General features: G+C 39.6%; 1 pseudogene; it reads left to right on the top strand.

Annotated features, from left to right (window-relative positions):
* The first annotated feature begins 253 nt into the window (after positions 1 to 253).
* Positions 254 to 21466, top strand: LOC139473113 (ankyrin repeat domain-containing protein 50-like; annotated as a pseudogene).
* The last annotated feature ends 989 nt before the right edge of the window (positions 21467 to 22455 follow it).

The following is a 22455-nucleotide window of genomic DNA, read 5'->3' as shown; positions in this document are numbered from 1 at the left end:
GTAGCACCATCAGCTGTACTCAAGTAGCAGCATCAGCTTCACTCAAGCAGCGCCAACAGCTGTACTCAAGCAGCACCATCAGCTGTACTCAAGTAGCACCAACAGCTGTACTCAAGTAGAACCATCAGATGTACTCAAGTAGCAGCACCAGCTGTACCACCATCAGCTGTACTCAACTAACACCACCAGCTGTACTTAAGTAGTACCCCCAGCTGTGCCCAGGTAGCACCATCAGGTATACTAAAGTAGCACCATGTTCGACAGCAGTAGTGACACCTCAGTCGGGTCCAGCCCATACCAGTCTGACCAGGAAGTCATGACATACTGCATGGTTGGAGAAGACACAAATACAGGTAGGAAGTTAATTGTCAATCCTATGAATCATGCCCCACGGGGATACAGGTAGGAAATCAATTGTCAACCCTATGAATCATGCCCCCCAGGGATACAGGTGGGAAATCAATTGTCAATCCTGTGAATCATGCCACCCTGCTTCATGTCCCCCATGCGGCCACAAAATGGTGGGGGTGTTGATCGTTGCTCACAATATTGATCAGCTGGGTTTTTTTTAATTACATTGGCGTTGTTGGTCATTCTTTAAAACGAAATCAGATATTCGTGCGATCCTATAGTGAATATGTTCTAAAATCGAGTACATGTAGTTAGTTGCTGATCGGGGACTAAGAACGTTGCTTCATGTGAACTCAGTTTGATTAACGTGCAGGCGGGAACATTAATCAGGCAAGTTAACTTATTTTGATAAACTTGCTTTTTTAAAGGCATTTGGGACACACCTTTTTTGGACACCAACTCATTATTCTGTTTGATGCTCTTGACACCGCTCATGTTTAGTCCTGTTCATCATATATGTAGTTGGTATGATCCGAAAAGATATACAGCCAATCAATTCACAATCAATCCCACTATGATATGATTTTAGATCAAAATATAATGATTATACAGTTGACAGAATATCATACAATGCATGTAGTTCATCCGTTTTACAGGCGTATATACATCGTTCATAGTATGCAATCCCATTTGTATGTGTTACCTACTGAAATGGTATTACCCAAGAGTTTGCCTGCATATATGTGGAGGATTTAAAACAAGTATTTGTTTCTAATTTTGGAAATATCAATCGTGTCTTAATCAAAGGTTTTTAGCCTAGTCTTTTGCGATCATCGGGATTACAATTTCATATGTTCCTCATTAATAACCACGAGTTGTGTTATTTCCACCTTAAACTTTTCCCCATTTAGAAACAAATACGTCAAAATTGTTCAAAACTTATTGTGCATTATGCGTTGACATGCGTATATTTCTTGGCAATGTGAAGCGAAACAAATATCCCCATATCTTCTTTCGGGAAAATTCGTTCGCGGAGACCCATTAATCCGACAGTCTCGACTTCCGACTCGGACACGCCTAATTTGCAACGAATTGCTGAAGTCACTTATTAATCAGTCTCGTTAATCCGACACAGTGATCAGCGTACTCCGTGGTCATCTGCACGCGAGTACACAGCCCGTGTTTTGATGAGAGACGAGTCGGCGAGTAGCTGCATATTTCAACGGCTGCAGAGATAAAATTGCTTAACAATAAACAATTACTGCTTTAATTACAGGATTATTCACATGCCTAGATTACCACAATCTCATTAAAATCGGATAAAAGTTCTCGCAACCGCTGAGGATATCCCATTACAGGTCACGTCAGAACGACCTTTCGCGAACATTGACCGAAAAAAGAAATTACTAACAGGAAGTCGACATTAGCCACTAATTGTACGAATTGTAGTCGGTGTTGCTGTCACTTACGATGAACATTTAGACGTCGTTTGACTGCAACTGGAAGTATAACAAGATCAATCGTTATGTTACACATACAAAACCACCCAAAATAGCGCCAGCTGGGATGTTACTGTGTTCAATGTAATGTAAATGTTAATGTCTTGAATAGATACAAAAGTACAGAGGTTGATCGTGTATTTTAATTGGACAAGACTGGAATCTCTCAGGAACCACTTTTTACATATATCAAACACTCGAGAGAATATTTCAAAACAAACAAATAATTATATTTTTTAATACTGGATATGTATTTGTTAATGATTATTGGCTTGTTTCACACCGTGACGTCTCGAACTTATTCAATGAAAGCAAAAAAAATATGCAGGTTGCCAGATTGTTTCTGATTACTTACATGATACATTTATGTTGAAGCGATTCCTGAATAAACGAAATTCCTCCTCTGAAAACCCCGCGTACTAATGTCAGTGATGACGCCATTGAGTAAAAGTCGGTCACCAGAAGTGATGACATATGTAAATATTGTTGTACGATGAGAACAAAATAAGGGGCAGTGGGAATCATCAAGAAATATCTTCTGATGTATGTGGTATTGGCAAATGGCAAATGATCTGATCATACCTGCTGGGGAGTAAGAGATCAGATATAATGGGTTCAAACAGCTGGTTTACTGAGATGGTGAAGCACTAGGTCTTTAAGAGGTCGGGGGTCAAATTCAAAATTGCCTTTTGCAGCCAACGACACGGGTAAAACTATTTCTGTTGATCAGACATGCACGAATTCTTCGAGGAATGATTGTGTTGAGTCAACCAATGTTAACTTGGGTCCACTCATGTTGTTTCATTCATCAGTAAGAGAAACACCAAGTTCATTGAGAGTGGTGGGTGGATTTTGATGCTGACGTTCACGTCAATGACAAAGGTTATACGATTATCCTGATAATTCCACACAAAGGGAGGTTATTCACAAACGTCCAATATTGATATGATATTTATTAAAAGGATTAAACAGTCTGACTGCAGTGGTATATATGTTGGTAATACCGGAAGATTTCCCCACCTTATGATGACATGGAAAATGATGCCGAAAGCATGTGTAAATTAAATCAACAAATTAATATTTTATGTACGTTTTACAATAATTACAGCATGAAAGTGAATAGACAAAATGCTAATCGTGATATCCAGAAGTGTTCGGCAATTTAAAACAACTGAAAAATGGAACTGTGACGGACATATTTAAGAAACACTATCTGAATATACATAGAGAATACTACACTCATTCTCGTTAGATATCTTTTTTACGAAACGAGTGGTTTTCGCTCGGTCAGATACCATAGAAAGTTCACGAGTTTCGTAAAAATGGTATCTAAAGAAAATGAGAGTGATATTTTATTTATTACACACGTCAAAATATGTATTTAAGTGTAAATATATAAAAAAACTTTCTTTCGTTGACAGACCAAACTAAAACCGATTGCAACTCTGGTCGCACGTGAATATTGATAGATGCCCATATATAGGCATTGTTAATATTTCTATGCATACGCATTAACAACATGTTTCTGCTGTTTCTGTTTGTGCAAAAATGATGGCATCAACGCTCAAGATCTTATTTAAAGATTTATTCAACTAATGGTTATTCAAGTGCATTGTTGTTGGTGCGCATGACAACTGTCGAACAAATTTAAAAGTCATTTAGCGCTGTGCTTTGAATCTTGGAATAACACTCGGTCCTTCGCACCGACGGGGTCCCGGCTGTGCAGTCAAAATGGTTCGATTTCCTTGATCTACCAGCTGAATTTATATCCTGTCGTCACCATTTTGGAAGAGGGAAATCAGAGTGCTCGCCAAAGACGTTTATGTCTGCTTACATGTCAGTAACAGTTTCGAACGAAGGGCAAGGTCACCATCGGAATTAGAAAAGACGACCGTCATCTACTCACAGCGTTTTGCGCTTGAAAATAATAGGGAACGTTATTTTCTCATTTGTGATGTTTGGGCCAAACAAAAAAACAGAAGTCAGGCACACTTCCATGGAATTTTCGAATGATTTGTATCGAAACAGTTCACTTTAAGTAATCGTTCAGTCGTGTCTGTTACCTTCGGAAGCCATGTCACAAAATACGCTTCGAATGGGGGCAGTGATGGCACAACCGGGGCATCCAACGTAAGTCTACATATCTGACCAGGTAGTTTAAACTGACTTCATTTCACCAGGCTTTACCGTCTAAGTTCAATCCAATTGAAAGTCGCGAAAGTAGTCGGGTGCGTCACGCTCATAGGGAACCCTCGATCTATCGGTAGTCGTTCATTGCATATGGATATAGCTCGATTTTACAATGTCTGTAGCTGCTCTGTGGTTAAATGATATAAAATGCAAAGCGAATTTGATGCATGTGAAGGCAATATTGTTTGGTCTGATAAAGTGTGTGTTAATGTCTCCCGCTTTCATGAGATTACTTCCGTTCTGCCTAGTTGTAAAAAAGAAAGACGTCTCGTGATTTTTTAATGAATGCAAAAAGTAGTTCCGGTGAGACTGAGGTCACGGTTATCCAATCAAAACGAATAAAACGACGTCAACCTTGTACGATACACGTGTGACGTACGGATTTAGTATCTTACCATCTGTATCTTCACCACGTCGGTAATAAATCTTGGTATCTACATGTATGTCACAACTACATGTACACTAAGATGGGTGAAAAACTGTCTACACTTATCATGCGCTTAGAAAGTTACTCTTCATCTATTACGGTGTATTAAGCGTTATAAGCTCATTGTAAATATATCAATGTTCTTGTTTGATAGAATGATCACACCTATTGTTATCTACGCCTCAGACGTTTGACGATATCAACATGTAATGTGTTTTAAAGGGTATAGGAAGGTAGATCTACACGTTATTTCTACTCTGTGTTATGAAACTGCATATCCTACTGGATAAAATTGTTGTCCATGCAAAGCCATGGGTACCCCAAAATTTGATAAAATATATTGAAGTCAAATAAGGGTAGGATTTGTTAGAAATATTTAGTTTGAACATGGGTATAGATTCGTTTGGTTAAATCAGGGCGTCGGGAAGGCCCAAATACGTTTAGTTTCTTTTGCTCAACGATTGAAAGATGTATCAAGTCAACATTGGCTTTGTATTATATATGGGAAAGTAAATATAATTTTTTTAATGAACAGTGTAAATGTGTGTTACAACCAGAACAGTAGCGAGTAAATATTAAGAGTCAGTTTTGTTTGTTTGTTTGTTGTTTAACGTCGCACTCAGCAATATTCAAGCCATGTGACGGCGGTCTGTAAATAATCGAATCTGGGCCAGACAATCCAGTGATTGACATCATGAGCATCGATCCACGCAAGTAGGATACGATGACATGCATCAACCAAGTCAGCGAGCCTGACCATCCCGTTAGTCGCCACTTACGGCAAGCATAGTCGCCTTTTCAAGAGTCCGTAAGAAATGTAAATTCCGTTGTGGAAATCTTAATTTGCATATTGAGTCTAGACGATGGGAAAATAGTTTGTAGAAAGGAAGATTATGTTTATGTTGTATCAATGTGGGTTTAAATATAGTTATCAAAAAGGAAGAACATTTTTGTTGATCTGTCTTTTGTGGGATATTTTGAGGAATTTAAGCTTTGTGAAAAGACCCTTTATTGTCATTGTTTTATCATGACAATTTGTAATAACTAACATGCATGGAAGCCAGGTGCATAACAATTATGGTATCAATGTGAGAAATCAATAAATTGAAAAACACTTTTATATGAATTGATAGCATTTGCTGATAATGCATATTGATAATAAATCACTGAATGTACAAAGGCGGACCGTTCATCAATAAATTGTTTGTGACTTTTTGTGAATTATGGGCCGGATAGCCAACATTTCCGAAAAAAACAACATATTAGATATTAAAAGTACATTTGTTTGTTTTGAAACAATCTCTTGAGTATATGATTTATTAATTCAAGACATTTGATGAGACTTGTACGCCATTAATAATTGGTCAACATGAGTCAAATCACACTGACACAATGGGGTGTATGCGGTGATCATGTTAGCTAGGGCCATCAATTTCTTTATCACTTTATTGTTTATGTGGGGCGGTCGGGTAGCCTAGTGGTTAAGCGTTCGCTCGTCACGCCGAAGACCCGGGTTCGATTCCTGACATGGGTACAATGTGTGAAAACCATTTCTGGTGTTCCCCGCCGTGATATTGCTGGAATATTGCTAAAAGCGGCGTAAAACCATACTCACTCACTCACTATTGTTTATGTAGTACGATATCATACTTTATGATTTGTCACGATACCTGCACGTGTAAGATATCCTATCGATATTTGTGTTGCAATAATTTGGTTACTCTGAACAAGACAATACAGTTTTGTGATCCATAGCAAATTGTCATCAGGACAGCGGAGTTGTGCCCCTTTTTTCACGCATGTGTATACCGCTCTGCCTTGTTTTGACGCCATAATGAAAACTTGATTCCCCTCATTCACAACAAGTTGCCTTTTGTATCGAATATATAACGTTATAAATACCCTTACGAATGTATTTAAATATCACAAGGTCATTAAAATGTTAGGCAGTATTTTGTTCGATTATAGTTTAAATGAAGCTGTCAAATAAACTTTTTGTAGCACAGTACTTGTATCGATGTATGATTAAAAGTGGCAAAATGTTGTTGTGTTTTCACGCTCAACAAAATATCAGTCTGTTTTTCCAATCAATCTTATATTTTCAATGATTGTACACACTCTGATAGGGAATGTAATATACTAATTTTATAGTTAAAGATAGATGCATTGCTGCCCGACCGCACTTCTCGCTCAACGTTTATCTTTTCATCTCTGTGCAACAGAAAAATAACTCGGCATCCAGCGGGTTAAACTGCAACTGTAAGTGGCTAGTGATATCAGTGATGCGCCACATGACGTTAATTGAACTCTACAATTATTTACAGGTTCAGGAGACACACATGCAAGACACAGTGATGACAGTAACACGGTAAGGCAATACTAATAGACAGATGAAGATGTGCAGCTCGAACAAGCCTTAAATGTAAATACTATGAATGAAACGCACTCTGTATCTTCAACACATCTTGCTTCCGAATACTTGTTACATAAATTTTACCAAATATATGCAAATAGTTTGGATTTTTGTCATCACAGGTAGGACTTGAAGAGCAGGATAACAAACCAAGCCTTGACGGAGCAGGATGTTCCACAGACACATTTCAAGGTGCGAACGTTTCCATCATAAGTGTTTTGATAATAAATTATCTCAATAAGTTCAGAATATACTTGTCACTGTAGATATACCACATACCACTCATAATTAGGATTCAGTATTTACGACTGGAAAATACAATTTCGGTAGATGAAAAAAGTTTACGTTAGACTCAGATACTCTGAAGCAGCATAGGCCAGATCTAACCTTCCTTCTAAATCCCAAGTAATGGGCTGGGTTGTATTACGTCAAATACCCAGAGACAAACTGAAACTACTGCATCCGTTGCCAAGTGGCACTGAAATGTAGCTAGGTACCTTATTGTATACCGAAATGAGCCATGAGCGATTTCGTGGGGCCAGCGGTAAAGCAGGTTACGGTAGTCTTATCGTGAACACTTGCTATCATCACTATTTGATAGGGATTCATGGACACATGCTCATGATATTGTCGGAATCGTACTTGGACTCGTTGATCAATTTAATAACATCAACATGACTTGGATCTTTGAAAGGCATTTAGAAGTGATACACTTATCATAAGGAAGAGCATTTATGGATGTCAACGTTTCGGGGTATATACTTACTCCTTCATTAGGTGAATGGAGAATTTATGGATGAAGAAGTAAGCATATACTCCGAAACGTTGTGTTTCTCATAATAAAGAAGTTGACATCCATATAGATTCTCTTCCTTATCAACATGACTTGACTATTGCCGCTACTCTATCAAGTACTGTGAGGTCAAGCCTAACGCGTCACACTGTTTAGACTTCCAATCTGTAGAACTATATGCCATCATAATAGTGGAGTGTACTTTAGAAGTCCACGTCTTGCAACACGTTCCTACAATTGAATGAGTTGGTGTCGTAAAGGGAAAGGTATGATGGTTTCTGAAATTTGAAATATTGTGGAACATTTAGAGAAACTGATTTATTTCTGTTATTGTTACTTATGTTCAAAGCATCTATTCCCACGTTTACAAAGTACAAACTCAGGAACATTTAGTGATTTAGCGGAGCCTGTTTCAGGGTTGTAGGATGAAGGAACTGCAAAGGGTTATTTAGCAATTTTAGATAAAGATATAGGATCAGTATTTGAAATTAGCAAAATGGTAAGTTTGCGAAAGAAGTCCAAAATCTTAATACATATTTACAGTTGTGGTAAAGCGGCAATTAGAACGATCATGGTCTAACATATTCGATACTTCTGGACGACCAATCAAAACGCAGGAATCTCTTTTTGTCATGCTAGAATATGACTGTAATGTTTCACGGAATAACATTTTTTTTTCTCAGGTACCCTCGTCAGCCTTAGGGAAGAAAACATTCAACTGAAAAAGGTAACTGTTGATCAGCAATACAATGTTAAGATGAAGTGTGGTGAAATAGGGTTTCACGTTACGTTCAAGATTATTTCAATCACATAGCGACGTGAATGAATGTGTATGTGGACGCTCATACTGGGCTCGACTTGTGTCCGGTTTTCTTGTGTCGATACAATACCAATCGCCAGGCAGGGTAACAAGTGTCATCTTTCTATGTGATTTGGTAGCACGCCGGCGGGGTCTGGACCATCAGCCCTCCGCTCTCCAGTCAGATACTGTATCCACTACCCCAGGGATGCAGTAATAAAACGTTATACTTGGTAAGAAATCACAGAACACATTGATCAAACAGTTTTCAATAAATACTGGAAAAAAATCAAAATACTGAAAAATGCAGCCTACTAATTTCTTTTAAGGGTCCTTGCAGGCAACATGAGTGAGTGAGTGAGTGAGTACGGTTTTAGGCCGCTTTTAGCAATATTCCAGCAATATATCACGGCGGGGGACACCAGAAATGGGCTTCACACAATGTACCTATGTCGGGAATCGAGCCCAGGTCTTCGGCGTGACGAACGAACGCTTTAACCACTAGGCTACCCAACCACCCCGAAGAAAACATGAGGGTCCTGTAAAGAAATGAAATTGAATAGTGTACTGTACATCTTGATACCATTTGAAATTCTTGTATGACCTGAGAACTTAGTTTTAAAAAGTAATCTCTGATGGAAAACAGGTGTTCTCGGGTTTTACAGAAAACATCTTTTACTGGCCATGCTTGATCTTCTGCATAAAATGTGTTGTTTGTAAAAAAAATGTTTGGCTTCTTTCCCACAGAGATGTTCCCCCCTTTTTTACTTTTCTTACATTTATATTTACTCCTGCTTTTGCACTTTTTGCATCCGTAGAGAATAGAGGAGCTGGAGTACTTCGACCGGATGTCTCTTGTTTCTGGGGACAGCGGCTTCCACAGTGAAACAAGCAGTCTGGGATCCTGGGGCAGTAGTACAAGACGTCACCAGGATAAAGTGGGCCATTTTGGAAAGATAAAAGATAAGCTCAAGATGGTACTCAATCTTAGACCGCCTAAACAGAAAGGTTAGTGAATGTGTAAGGTTAATGTACCACCGCTTGTATCACCATTCAAGCGGTATAACGACAGAAGAACTACAAAATGGGGGACATTGTAGACACTTTGGGAATTAAACCTGAGGCTTCAGCATGACGAGAACAAGCTTTAACAACTTGGCTACCCGGCCACCCATAAGTGACCACCAGAGAAAAGGTGTAGTGCGTAACATACCACCATACTACTGCACATACGGAATGGTGATACTTACTGTGCATATGGCACTAGAGTGTGCTCTTAGATTATTAGTATGCCTATTGTTCCCTGGAGAGCGGTATGTTGTCTTTCCTTCAAACAACACCGCAACTTATTAATTTTAATGGCACATGTCTAGTGGAAGTGGCACAACACTGGCTGAGGTGAGAGGAGACATCAGCTATTGGAGGGGATTGCCTAAAAGTCGGGCCAAGAAAAGTCGGGCCGGGCCGGGCCGGTTGGTAATACTAAAAATGGATTGCAAAATAATAAAACGAAACGTGCATATCTAGGCACATCTCAAATGTCCACAAACGTATAGGTTTGCTCAATTAATTGAGTCTGAATCCAAATTTATATATTTAACAATGTAATAAAGTGATAATTACTTAGCGAGAGTCCTCATGTGTTGTCTTTGATGAGAAGGTTTGTTTCCGAGATTTCATGTCACCACTATTTGACAATGATTCATAAACACAGTCTCGTGAAAGTTCGGAATCGTACAATTCCAAACTGGTGATATCTATTCAGACTAATGCTTAGTCTCTAAAACTGTATAGTTTTGAAAGAAACAAGTAATTCAATTTAAATTGAAGAGGAGCCCCAGTGATATGGGAGATTCCGAGATGAACCTATTCTATGGCTATCAAGGCTGCCACCCAAACCGATCCAAACTGTATCGTGATGTCTTCCAAAATACAAATTTCTTTCAATATTTATACTACGAGATAGTAAGGGTTAGGCTTACTCACCGGTGGAACGTAGACAATATCGCTAATACAGATATAACGTATTTGAATGTTAATACTAACGACAAACACTCATTAGTTTTGCAGTGACGATATAACTCTTATACACGTTTATTGGTAACTTTCGTCAGTTTTGCTCTTCATTTTAATAACTTTCACATATACATGTAGCAATACCCGACAAGCCTGTCATACATAATTATGAGGCAGTTTTCAATTTTGTACTGACTTACTCTGGTGTTCCTGAGCGAAGCTTATTGGCTTGGGTGTTACACCCTGATTTTCTGGTAATCCTATTATTACTTTATTATTTATGTAATGACACCCTGTACACTGGATCACGGCTCCGTGACTAAACATAACAATCAAGATGAACATTCAGTTCAAGTAAATGATGATTTTGTTTTGACGCCACAGTCAGTCAAAACCAATGCTGTGAGGTTTGATTACACACTTCTGCCAGGTCGAACATTGTGGATCCTCAATTTGAGAATCAAAGTTCATATGCTAATCCATCTGCGAATACCGTCCCGCTCAAGATGACCTTACTTGTTGCTAAAACTATCATCTATACCCCGCTCTAACCAACCCCACCCCCCTGAATTAGTGCGTTTTACGCCACAATTAGTCAAAGACCAACGTTGTCTGGTTTGATGACACACAATCTACCAGGTAGTATATTGTGTACACTCTATCCCCATTTAAGTCTCCAAGGTGCGTATTCCTGGTGACGAAAAGGCCCCAAGTACCTGGGAATCTCATTAATACATTCATGCGCGCGGCATTCTTTACCTTAAGAAGATCATAGTTAACATGCTTATCCAACTCGAACTACCGTCACGCCGAGGATGAATTTTGATTTACCAATCCCTGAATTGAGAGACGTGCGTTACGAAGCTCCTCCAAGTCGTCATCAATATCCGTAAATGTCTGTGATATTATTACCCATCCAAAGCCGAATATATTTATTGTGCTTTCTTGATGACAAATGTTATAACTGGGATAACACTTTCTTAGTAAAGTACAGATTCTCGTACTTTTTTTGGTTGATTCCCGTCCGGGATTTGAGCCCACACTGTGATTGAGGCACTCAATCGCCAGCACACAAGTCAGCGATCTAACCCATTCTCAGTAAACTACATATTCTCGTATTTTTTAGGGTTGAGATAATAGACGTTGATGGACAAATTAAAGCCAAAACTTAACTTATGAATGATTGGTAATGGGCAATGGACAATGGGCAAACGGGAGGCAGGGGTAATCGGCGCTAATTATCTGTTGGCTTTCCTTGTTACGTTTCCTTCTTTTACTTTTGTTGTTCTTACAAGTACATATATATGTTCTCTGCCTCATAGCATTTATTCACCCGATGAAGGAGTGAGTATGTACACCGAAACGTTGTGTTCCTCATAATAAAGACGTTGACATTCATATATTTTTCCTTATGTGTATCACTTCTTAATGCCCGTCAAAGACTCAATTTAGCTATGTTTTTAAATGTGGAGATATTTGCTTAGAATATAATATGATCATGCCTATAAACATTTGGGTCTTTGTCAACTTGAGCATTTAAAGATAAATTTTATAGCTGATGACATTGCTAAGTCTGCAGGAATGCAGTACACGTCAAAGCAAGCTGTGATCTTTATTCATACTTTAGATATTCGAAATGGAGATCTGTAAGTTTATCGTAATCTTCCGCAACTCTCACCTCCTGACCATTTGAACTTCTTAGTGCATTCTGATGCCATTGGAAAATTCCAGGCTGTCCTTCTTTCTGTGATGTTTTGACGAATGAAATCTATTGCGTTATGATAATCTCTGTTTGCTGATATTTAATATGTACATATTGTAAAATATTTACGATATTTTAAACGTGTAATTCGATGCATGCAATGCAATGTGAACATGAGTGCGGATGCACGAAGACGGTTATAGTCATAGTTATAGTGCGATGGATATAGGGGAATGGTGGAGGGTGACTGTATGTAAGCACGAATACCGATACATGGGGGCGGATATAATTATTGTTCGATGAATGTTGGGGAATGGTGGGCGGATGGATTATGTATGTAAGCATGCGCATGGACCCATGATGGCTGACGTAGACATAATGGTGGGGAAAGAAGAATGTGATGTGTGTGTGTGAGTGCATGCGTGTGTGCGTGCATGCGTTGTGATACGAGGGTTGACGAACATGTTGTGAGATGATTGTGTAAGTAAGTTAAGTGGTTGAGGATGTGGCAGGTATGAGTATTGATACATGCAGACTTGGGGTTTGGGGACATAGTGTGCCTATCTATTCGAACTACGTAGCCATTTTTATGCTGTACAATTCTTCTGCTTCTTCTTCACACACACAGACACACACACACAGACACACACACACAGAGACAGACACACAGACACACATACACAGACACACACACACACAGACAGACACACACACACACACAGACACACACACAGACACACGCACACGCACACACATTCATTAATTGTTTCATAAAATGTATCATCGAATATCAGTAAGAAACTAGAAATAACTGCCTTTGTTCGGTAAATCTCACCAAGTTTCAGCTTTCGCCTCTTCCTTTGCGGAATGAGGTTTCACATTTGTAAAATGATCTCTCTTATCTGTCTGTACCATCAACTGTGCCTTCACCCCCTGCAGTTTTCCCGTCCAATATTGCCAAGCAGGTCACCCACAAGGAGGAATACGGCCTTCCCTAATTCCAGTTGTACCGTGCCTAGCACAATATGTTGTGGTGCCTTGCTGTGGCCAAACATTTTGTAACAATTTGGCAAACTTTGATATGTAAACAGCAAATAAAATTCAGTTTTATTTCAACAAAAACGGAAGAAAAAAAATCCAATCATTTTGTGGATACCATAACAATAAATCACACCAATAGATCGTTTGAGCTAACATGAATATCTAAAATATTTAGCAAGTCGATAGTCATAATTAATTCCCACTGTTGGTCCAAAGGGAAATGTTCTTCATGAATGCTGTAAATCATGAAATTAACGCAATAATAAGTCAGCACATTAATGCGAGTATAGAACCCTGGCTTAAAATGCGTCATTACATTTATGAGAGTAGCCTTCCAAAAATCACCGTAGACTCACAATTCAATAATGTAGTATTGGCTGATAGACGTTCGACCGAATGATATCATTTGCTAACTTCAACTGTTAATTTCCATTAATGTATGTTACAAAGTTAATATGTTCATGGGCTTCATCACTGAATGTACAGTGTTGCGGACTACTTCAGTTGAGGATAAGTAACATAAATAATGATATCATTATGCTATTATCATTATTATTCCTTCAGATTATTAAAAAAGTTACTATGTTTTCATATTAAACACAGAGAAAGAGGTATGGAGATTGTGGAAGATATTTTTAGCACAGGAATTGTTAACATAATTATCGTAAAATAAACAACTCCCCCTCGTCGTTTGTTTCTTAATTACATGACCATATACACTAACATTATATCTTTTCATGTTTATCAGTCAACAAAAGCGACATAAGCATTTCCATTACCATAAGAAACCCTTGCCAAAAGTAGCGCCAACTGCACGATTACGATTACGACAAGACCAAGAGCGTGTTTCATGATTCACCATAAACATGATGACACTGGGTGCTCGCAAAAACGCGAGCTCATTCCGATCCACTAGTGGCACCCGCAAAGGCAAGCAAATTGTTCACCCGAAAAGGCAGAGAATTGCATCAGACATCATTTTGGTCATTGAGACGTCAAACCTGGAAATGTCGTCTACACGTCCAACCCAAAGCCCAAGCAAGGACCCTAATCCTTTAAACCCGGCCAAAATTTCCGTTAATTACATAGTTTTTACATTATCCCCTAACCTTAAGTAATATATACTAGTTCTGAAGTAAATCGTATTTATCCGTAAGAATCGTCATTTATTGTCGATAAACAGAATATGCACACTTTTTGAAAGTAATAAGTCACGCACCAAACCTATTCTCTCGATATACATGCTGCGCTTACTTAAAAAAAAACTATTGGGTTAACAAGATACGTATATTAAAGTGCCATGCTTTTCTGATGTGTTATCATTCTAATTTGAAATAATGACATAAATAGTTACCACTCATCTTTCAATATTTTTCAAGGTTGGGTTATCACGAACATATTTGAATATATGCAACAGCTGTACTTGCTTATCTTTATTCTTAAAAGCACCAGGTTTGTCTGTCACACACACCCCGAAACAAATATGTCCAATACAGCCCAATATTTGGCAAAATGAAGACGGTCTCTCGGCTCCTTTTTATTATATTTTATAACTATCATTTAATAACTGTTTTTTTACTGTCAAATATGTTCCTTTCAGAGATTAGATGTTATTCTAGCAGAACAATTCTTAATTTTAGACAAGAGCTGTTGAAATCTAGACTTTCCCAATCATTATAGACTTGAGTTGGTCTCATGTTTTACATTATTCTCTTGGCTCTACGTCACAGCTCATACCACACAATAACAAGACCAGTTAGCTCCCCCCCCCCCCCCCCCCTCCTCCCCCCCTCCCATCCTATTATCAGATATATTTATGATTAATTTCATTGTGTAATAAGAAAACAAATGTCAAATAAATGGATTTTCATGTGAATAAAATCCAGAGGCCAAATATCGTAACCAATGACAGACCCTATCATTAAACACAATTGTTAAGGATACTGGGCGTTCAATAATTCCGCTAAACCACCATTTCACAATGGGAAAATACGGGGCATAATGCAAATTTTCAAAATGAAGATCGTATCATGTATACGATTTCGTGATAACAGTGAGCTGACACGAAATATTAACGCACATATCACTGTGGAAAATGTGGTGTGTGTCATTGTTTACATTTCACCGATGTGACGAACACTTTCGAGTCTCGAAACAGCTTAAATAATGTTTTCCTTCACTAAAAGTAACAACGGACGTTATTCTCGTGACATATACATTGCAAGAGCATTCATGTTTGTTCGTCTAGTGGAGGCGGCCATTGTGCAGTCATTGCCTGGGTCAGTGTAGCGCCAGCGCAGCATACCCGGGTAACCAGGCTGCTTCAATTATCCAATTGATTTGATTAGAATATACTTGCGTCAGTGTATTGTATTAACGCCAAAAACCGTTATTTAAACACATATAATAACAGATCATATACACGCATGGTGCCTTCACTTACAACTAGCTTTAATAGGCCGCCCCGGAATAAAATAGTTCCCCCAAAAGCGAGGAACATCCCTTTTAGTCTGTTTATAAGAAATGTATTCCAAACAATATCATCAGTAGATGAGAAGACCTGTTAAAGAATTGCCTCAGTAAGTCAATCACAATGACAGAGCGTCGTAATACATTTACATCAAGTACAATACGTCAAAATGTCCGACACGATAAACGTGACGGGAGATATTTCCGATGTTGTTAATAAACCTGTGGTTATTTCAAGCCTTTGTCATCACTGATCAATTGGCCGATCATTGAAAGGTGATTGTAAAGATGTGTCAAATAGATAATAAGGTAAACTCGTAGATTGCTGTAGATTGTCACTACGATAGTTTGGATGTTTTGTTTTTTTTCGTTTTTTTCCTCTAGGATGGGTTGTAGCGAGGGTATCCTTAAACGGGCTATGCAATCAAACTCTGACCTATCCCAGAGTACGCTAAGACGCTAAGTTCAAAATTAAAGGGTCTAAATGACGAGAAACAACGCTTCTGTATGAATTCGTACATGAACCAGGGAATTCCAAGGGTTTTCCCCAGGAACGTGGAAGTGGTCAGTGTTTATGTCATTTCAAGAATACAGTCACGTGAAAAACGTCATGTGACCGACCTCTCGTCCAATGGGAAAGCCGTATTTCTTGTAAACGTCACATAAAAAAATAGTTACTGTTATAACCAAATGAAACACAACCCATTATCCGATAGAGGTAACTGTGCATAGCGGACGGATATGTTATCGCAATAAACTTGGTAACATGGTTTGGTTTGACTTCTTGGCGCGTGTCTGAATTCCTTTAACATGTTACACATCCTAAAACTGGCTTATCAGCAAATCTGGCTGCACTGCGCGCGACAGATGCTAGAGCAGGGCATGCCGGAAATACGAAACCTGATGCTTTCGGAAGCCTTGGGCATCACGTGCGTCCGAGGACCAGCGCCATCTCATTGGCCGTTAACAGTTGTACAAGGCGGGGCAAAAAGCATCGCTTTTCCGTCCATTTTACGCTTGAAAAACTCGACCCTTTTCCGGACACTTTCTAGACGCTCGCCAATTAATCAATTTAAATGAATTTTTAGTCGCTTTTCCGTCCAATGACCATATACGGAAAAGAACGACGTTTTCGTGTTTGCAGTGATTTCTACCTATAGACTGACGCGATCTGAAACACTATAAAGTGGTATATAGGTAGATATGATACTCGTCTGTAGATGTAAACACATTTGGTGAAGACAATGTTGAGAATGTAGAAGGAAAAGGCCTCACTTTGAGCACCGTGTTTTCTGTAAATAGCGCGATCTGAGACACTATAAAATGGTATATAGATAGATTAATCCTAGACGATACATGTAAACACATTTGATTATATTTATGGTCCACGTCGGACCGAACTGTTGTGAGACTGTTGATATTATGGGGAAAAGAGCTCTACTTAAACCGACGTGTCTGCTTTAAATACGATGAACAGTGACATTATAAAGTGGTAGTTACTTAGAAGTAGTAATACCTTATAAATGTAAACGCTGTGCCGACAAATGCAAATTTGTATCACGATTGCTAGAAGTATTTGATACGTTTCAAATACTAGTTCGTTTACCGATTACTCTTTAACATGTTACCTAGCTCAGCGACGCTTACACACAGCTCAACTTTCTGATTTTCAAGCGATTTACTCGCAATTACTCAATTGTGGTGCACGGTTTGGGTTTATGATTGTTCATTTATGTCATGTGTGTCTGTTGCATCAATAATATGTAGGTATGGTCGTCGATAATGGAGTAATTAGCCAATAACACTTTGGTCCGTCTTGGCCTGGCCCAGGCCCGACTTTTAGGCAATCCCTTATTAGACTAAACTGGAGTGAGTGAGTATGGTTTTACGCCGCTTTTAGCAATATTCCAGCAATATCACGGCGGGGGACACCAGAAATGGGCTTCACACATTGTACCCATGTCGGGAATCGAACCCGGGTCTTCGGCGTGACGAGCGAACGCTTAAACCACTAGGCTACCCGACCGCCCCTGACTAAACTGGAAATACATGAGAGGGCTATACTGGACTATGACCTTGTGTTAATAATGAGGGGACATATACTAAATAGGCTTTTGATATGGCATGTAGAACGTTACTGGGGTAGGAAGAGAGGACTTAACTCCAGGGTGGAGGTAGGATGAAAACTAGGAAACACGGACTATGAAGTTACCCACCCTACGTCAGTCCTGTGTGTTGGAAATGAAGGTGAACAACAGATCTCAAATGCTACACAGAAGTTGGCTGAACCAGTTCAAGTTAATGCTGGGAAACAAATAACTAAACAGACATTCAATATCATCAAGTACAATTTTGCTTCATTTGAAAAGTGGGGGTAATCTACATTATAAAGGTTGACGGGAACAGGGGTCAAATCACCATAATGGGAGCAGGTCTCCAGTGTAAATGTCCGTGGGTAACATTGCACCTTTTCCGTATGTGGGCAGCTGATGTACATGGGTAACTTGAAAAAGGGCGTAGGGCACTGAGGTTGCACAGGGAGGTAAGTGTATATGGTGAGGAGCAAGCGAGACTCGGGACTGTTGGAATACATGGGGATCTGATCCACAGGAGGGAGGATCTTCAAGTCAGAAGACTACACCGCCGTCCATAAGTGACTATCAGAGAAAGAATGTAGTACATAACATACCACCAAATCACCACACATGAGGAAGAGAATGTATGCATGTCAGCTTCTTTATTATCGCTAAGACGATCGGCCAGTGGAAAGGCATGAGATAGCGTCTCTAAAGAGATAGAGAGAGATATGTTATTCACTTTGAGGGTAACTGTGAAGGCATATTTGCTAGATCCGTACATTTGATGTATAATAATAACTAAGAAGGTCCATAACTCCACACGTTATGTGTCCTGGAAGCAAACAAGAAAGCTTTCAGTTCAGCCAATGAAGGTGAGCTTGAAAATGTGAGTCTTTAATCGGCGCTTAAAGATCTTACAAGTTGAGAGAAACTTTTTCCATCGGCTAGAGATGAGGTCTTTACTTGTGGTAAACATATATGTGTATGGTATGAGTGGCGGCATGAGAGTGGATTGAAATGAAATACATGAGTATTTGGTATGCTATTTTTAGGGTTTGGGTATATTGTTAAGTTTAGTTTTTACTCCCTGTTCTGACATATTAATCCTTTTCTTATAGTGACACAGAACCCCCAAGGTGCAGATACAGCCCTCCATCATGCCTGCAAGAAGGGAGACCTAGACCGGCTTAGACGCATCTTATCTAAGGGTTTGGTAGACCCTAACAGTAGAGGAAAGTGGGGAGTAACACCCGTGATGGTGGCAACAGAGATGGGACACAGACAAGTGTTTGACTTACTTGTGAAAAAAGGAGCTGATTTATCATTAGTGAATGATGACGGAAACAACATCCTTCATATTGGCTGTTTTGGAGGACATGTGGACATGGTGAAGTATGTCCTTTCACAGAAGGTTGCAGACATCAACAGTAGGGGGCAGTACGAGAGGACACCCCTGATGGTGGCAGTGGAGAAGGGACACAGACAAGTGTTTGACTTACTGGTGAGAGAAGGAGCTGATGTAACATTAGGGGATGATGACGGAGACAACATCCTTCATTATGCCTGTTTGGGGGGACATGTGGACATAGTGAAGTATGTCCTCTCACAGAAGGTTGCAGACATCAACAGTAGGGGAAACTACGGAAGGACACCCGTGATGATGGCAGCAGGGTGGGGACACAGACAAGTGTTTGACTTACTTGTGGGAGAAGGAGCTGATGTATCATTAGGGGATGATGACGGAGACAACATCCTTCATTATGCCTGTTTGGGAGGACATGTAGACATGGTGAAGTATGTCCTCTCACAGAAGATTGCAGGCATCAACAGTAGGGGGCAGTACGGGATGGCACCTGTCATGATTGCAGCAGAGAAGGGACACAGACAAGTGTTTGACTTACTTGTGACACTAGGAGCTGATGTATCATTAGTGGATGATAACAGAAACAACATCCTTCATAAGTCCTGCCATGGAGGACATCTGGACATGGTGAAGCATGTCCTCTCACAGAATGTTGCAGACATCAACAGTATGAGGAAGTATGGGTGGACACCCCTGATGGTGGCAGTAGAGAAGGGACACAGACAAGTGTTTGACTTACTTGTGACACAAGGAGCTGATGTGTCATTAGTGGATGATAACAGAAACAACATCCTTCATGTGGCCTGTCTTGGAGTACATGTGGACATGGTTAAGTATGTCCTGTCAAAGAAGGTTGCAGACATCAACAGTAGGGGGCAGTACGGGAGGACACCCGTGATGATAGCAGCAGAGAAGGGACACAGACAAGTGTTTGACCTACTTATGACACAAGGAGCTGATGTATCATTAGTGGATGATGACGGAGACAACATCCTTCATGTGGGCTGTTTTGGAGGACATGTGGACATGGTGAAGTATGTCCTCTCACAGAAGATTGCAGACATTAACAGTAGGGGGCAGTACGGGAGGACACCCCTGATGGTGGCAGCAGAGAATGGACACAGAAAAGTGTTTGACTTACTTGTGACACAAGGAGCCGGTGTATCATTAGTGGATAATGACAGAAACAACATCCTTCATGTGGCCTGTCTTGGAGGACATGTGGACATGGTGAAGTATGTCCTCTCACAGAAGATTGCAGACATCAACAGTAGCGGGCAGTACGGGAGGACACCCCTGATGGTGGCAACAGAGAAGGGACACAGACAAGTGTTTGACTTACTTGTGACTAAAGGAGCTGATGTATCATTAGTGGATGATAACAGAAACAACATCCTTCATATGGCCTGTCTTGGAGGACATGTGGACATGGTGAAGTATGTCCTCTCACAGAAGGTTGCAGACATCAACAGTAGGGGAAAGTACGGGAGGACACTCGTGATGATAGCAGCAGAGAGGGAACACAGACAAGTGTTTGACTTACTTGTGACACAAGGAGCTGATGTATCAGTAGTGGATGATGATAGAAACAACATCCTTCATGTGGCCTGTCTTGGAGGACATGTTGACATGGTTAAGTATGTCCTCTCACAGAAGAGTGCAGACATCAACAGTAGGGGAAAGTACGGGTGCACACCCGTGATGATAGCAGCAGAGAAGGGACACAGACAAGTGTTTGACTTACTTGTGACAAAAGGAGCTGATGTATCATCAGTTGATGATGACAGAAACAACATCCTTCATATGGCCTGTCATGGAGGACATGTGGACATGGTTAAGTATGTCCTCTCACAGAGGGTTGCAGACATCAACAGTAGGGGGCAGTACGGGAGGACACCCGTGATGAAGGCAACAGAGAAGGGATTCAGACAAGTGTTTGACTTACTTGTGACACAAGGAGCTGATGTATCATTAGTGGATGATGACGGAGACAATATCCTTCATGTGGCCTGTCTTGGAGGACATGTGGACATGGTGATGTATGTCCTCTCACAGAAGGTTGCAGACATCAACAGTAGGGGTAAGTACGGGAGGACACCCGTGATGTTGGCAGTCGGCGCGGGATGCTGGGAAGTGTATAACTTACTTGTGAGAGAAGGAGCTGATGTATCATTATTGGATGATGACGGAAACAACATACTCCCTGTTTCCTATCTTGGAGGACATGCATACATGGTGAAGGATGCGGACATCGACGACAGAAATGCACATGATCATACAGATTATGATATCATGGTTTCAACAGAGGACAGCAATTATGCCTAACAGGGAAGAACAAATAGTGACAGAGTACTAGTATATCTAGTACTAGTACTAGTATTAGTGTATCTATGATTGCTTTTATTGGTTTATCCTTGATTGAAGTGGCATGTTTTTCTTTTTTACAAATTCAAACTTCAGGTCAGATATATTTCTTTTTCTTGAAATATGGCAGCCAATAGATAAATAACTATTTCATTATATTAAACAATTCAGAAAATAGTACGTGTAAGTTTGAATTTGCTGAATTGGAGCAATATTAAAGCGACAAAACCTTTCCCATATCAAATAGAAATCTCTGCATAAAGCAGAGTCGACTATAGCATGAGCACGTGTTTATGAATCACTATCGCGTATCATGACACAAAATGTAACTCATTTTAACTTAATTCAACGATTTTATAGCGATATTGAAATATTTCGCCCATGGGCGATTAAAAGGTTTGGCCCATGGGCGAGAATATTTTCCTTCACACAAAACTCATGTTTTTGTTTCGCAAATATTTAACTTGTATTCCATCAAGTATCATACACAAAATTTAACTCATTTTAACTTAATTCAACGATTTTATAGCGATATTAAAATATTTTGCCCATGGGCGAGAAAAAGGTTTGGCCCATGGGCGAGCATATTTTCCTTTGCTCAACAGTTTTAGTTTCGCAAATACATTAAGGGATTATAAGCATGACACATGATTCAACTTAATTCAACTATTTTTTGGCGTTATTAAAATATGTCGCCCATGTTTTCGTCAGTCCCTTTAAAGAATTAACTAATTGTTTACAAAGTATATTGTATCATGTGAAACACACTTTGTATTATATCATTACATTGCTATTTTAAAAGGGCCTTTGGTTGGATGTTTCCTTTGCAGAAGTTTTACAAATTGCAACGATCTTTAATGAACCCGGCCTTATCTCTCAAAACGTTTTGACAGTTTATCATACAAATTCATTCGCGTGTACACCAATTCATTGGCGTTATTTTTCAACGA

Source organism: Haliotis cracherodii, unplaced genomic scaffold (genome assembly GCF_022045235.1).
Source record: "Haliotis cracherodii isolate W230 unplaced genomic scaffold, xgHalCrac1.p SCAF_27, whole genome shotgun sequence".
Lineage (NCBI taxonomy): Eukaryota > Metazoa > Mollusca > Gastropoda > Lepetellida > Haliotidae > Haliotis > Haliotis cracherodii.
Note: the sequence above shows the minus strand (reverse complement) of the source record. Positions and strands in the feature narration are given on the sequence as shown.